The sequence below is a fragment of the Misgurnus anguillicaudatus genome, chromosome 17, assembly GCF_027580225.2.
Source record: "Misgurnus anguillicaudatus chromosome 17, ASM2758022v2, whole genome shotgun sequence".
In the NCBI taxonomy this organism is placed as follows: Eukaryota; Metazoa; Chordata; class Actinopteri; order Cypriniformes; family Cobitidae; genus Misgurnus; species Misgurnus anguillicaudatus.
In genome coordinates, this window is record NC_073353.2 from 27,674,054 (window position 1) to 27,677,049 (window position 2,996).

At 37.0% G+C, this 2,996-nt stretch overlaps 1 long non-coding RNA gene across 1 annotated transcript; it reads left to right on the forward strand.

Annotated features, from left to right (window-relative positions):
* Positions 1-385: 385 nt before the first annotated feature.
* On the forward strand, positions 386-2,751 carry LOC129452578 (uncharacterized). Its single transcript, XR_008647174.2, has 2 exons — positions 386-613; positions 2,204-2,751. It is a non-coding gene; the product is annotated as an uncharacterized lncRNA (long non-coding RNA).
* Positions 2,752-2,996: the final 245 nt, after the last annotated feature.

Below are 2,996 nucleotides of genomic sequence, written 5' to 3' on the forward strand. Positions count from 1 at the left end.
AAGGCACGTAAAAAAGCAGAAATTTCATGCTACAGTATGGACACAAATAAATGAATCAAATTTTGCGTGAATATAACACGACTTTCCATGAGATCATGTTAGATTAGCATTATGATATAACCATGGCTCTCGATCCTGACGTAAAATATGTTTATTTATTCAGAAAGCCATGCGCGCTACCAGAAGGACAATAGATTACAGCAACGCACCTCACACAGATATCATGAATGAATGACGTCAGTGCTGTCGCCCATACCGGTCCCTGCCTCCCATGAGCCCTTCACCTTTAACCCATTAAAGAGAAGCAAACAGTCCCGGCCGTGTAAACGTGTATTCTGGTGCGAAGCATCTCAATGTCAAGATAAATGCGTGGACTGCTCTCTGCGGTTATCGGCCCAGTCAGTCCTCGCTTTCACCCAAGGGAAGCCCTGACAGAGCATCAGTTAGCATTCCACACAAGCCCAACCGTGGCCCCCCGAAGGACCCCCGCTGATGTCATCACACAGCACTTGCTCCACACGAAATCAAAGGAGCGATTTACTTCCATTACACGCCGTTCAGAGGTTTACATTACTGGAATACTTTTACGCTGGACGCTTTCCACCCCGGAAATGTAAGATATAAAAACTTGTTGATAAAAATGATACAACGTCAAGAGCGTAAGCTTATAAAGTAGTGTTTTTGTCTGTGAAAAGTGCTTTATTAGTTTGCACAGACTCGTTGTTTTCATAGAATATATCTTTAGGTTTCCTTCTCTTACACCCATTGGGTAATGATTATCTCGTTTTATGAATAAACTTTACACTTTGTTGCCTAGTACAATAAACCAGTACTAACAGCAGATATAGAGTAGCCGTGGAAAAGTCTGACAACACCACCAGACTTGTTGTTTTAGATGTTTTAATGTCCATCCATATTTATTTTGCAATCTATTTTATTAAGATACAAACAGAAAATACAGGAAATATGTACAAATATATATATATATATATATATATATATACAAATTTCAGGACTAAATGTCTTCTTTAAGCATCGTTTAGTGTGACCTCTCTTGGCACTAAACACATCTTGAGCATTTTTGAGCAGAATGAAGTAAAAAGTTTCTTTAAAATTAGAAATTAGGATTTTATTTAAGTTTAAAGGGGCCATGGCATGAAAATCTGACTTTTTCCATATTTAAGTGTGATTTGGTCCCCAGTGCTTCTATCAACCTAGAAAATGTAAAAAAGATCAACCCAATAACTTAGTTTTGGTAAACCATTCTCTACAAGCACATGAAAAAATAGGTCGTTGAAATTTGGCTCTCCTTATGATGTCATAAGGAGCTCTTATTATAATAATACCAACCTTTAATCTGCACTTTCCAACCACGGCACTGTCATTTAGTGCAGAGAAAAGCACAACTGAGTTTTAATTGCAACAAACCACCATCATTGTGATCAGTGTTTGAATTTCATCAGCTCATTTGCATTTTAAAGGACACACCCAAAACGGCACATTTTTGCACACACCTACAAAGTGGCAATTTTAACATGCTATAATAAATTATTTATATGGTATTTTCAGCTAAAACTGCTCTGGGGACACCAAAGATTTATTTGACATCTTAAAAAAGTCTTGTGCCATGGCCCCTTTAAGAGATCCTGCAGTTTCCTGCTATTGCTCAAGTGGAAGGGGAGTTTACCCTAAAACTTGCCACATTAGTTTACATTTTTATACAGTTTTTAATACTATATACACATTTCCTGGATGTATTCTATTAAAGAGACTAAGAAACAATTATATATGATCACTATAACATTGCAAAAACATCAAGTCTAATTGTGGCATTTATTGAAAGCAAGTCCTTCTATGTAGTATAATGTGTGACCATGTCTAAAACCCAGCTAAAGCCTTTTTTTGTGAGTGATTTATTACATAAAATCATCTTACCTACAATAATGTACGAATATTTTGTGAAAATATAACCTTGATATCTTTAATATTGACTGAGTAATGCAAAGTCAAAGATTGAAATAAATGTAAAACCAACGACTGGCATCAAACATTGATGCACCTTGATGTCCAAATTCATCTCAACTTTGAGTCGAAACAACCAAGCATTTTATTTTTTTTAAAGTGTATATATTTTATCAAACCGAAACAGAATAGGCTACTAAAGAAAGTGATTTCTTGCAATGTTTTGATCTCTTCCCTGCAGGGTGTGAATTTAACACTTCATAAAGAGCAAATACAGTCACATGATGATTGTGACTCCTGGTGGGTCGAGGCAGACAGATGGGAAATGACTGTTCCTGGAGCAGCTCGAGTGTGTTCCCGCTGTTCCTGTTGTGAATCCAGCATGCGCTGGTTTGGCAGTTGCTCGCAGTATAGAGCACATACAGCAGATCATGACCACCTGCCTCTAAATTCCCGTTGTCCAAACAGTAGTGCAATGGGAAATGACATCATTGGAAACACCTGTACCCAACCGCCCATATGCCAGTCTCTTTTCTCTATTTTTTTTTAGGGTGGTGTGCCCTATTTAGATGTGATGTGTCAAATTTTCAACAACAAGCTATTTGTCTGGCTTGACACAAACATGAGTATCTTCAATTTATTGATGGCAATTAGGGATTCAGGAATTGCTAGCTTTAATTGCTTGTCGCTTTATCACAGTGTCTGCCTAAGAGACAGGCATTTATTTATATGCCATTTTTTTAAATGTTAAAAGTAGGGCCAACCTCATTAAAATTTAATCATATCCAACCGAAGTGCTTTCCTCTGTTAGCTCTTTTTATTAAACATAATGGATATTTTGTTTTATAAAATTGAACTGAATTAAGATCACTGGACTATAACTGTATGCTGTTAGTATAGATGCTGGCATTGGGCAACCTTTGCTTTTTAAGAATGCATGACAGAAAGACAAACTCAGGACTGTAAGAACTGCAGCTAGCTTTCCTTTAAGCAATTTCTGTCACAACGGCAGACAGATTGTGTGAAGATTTAAT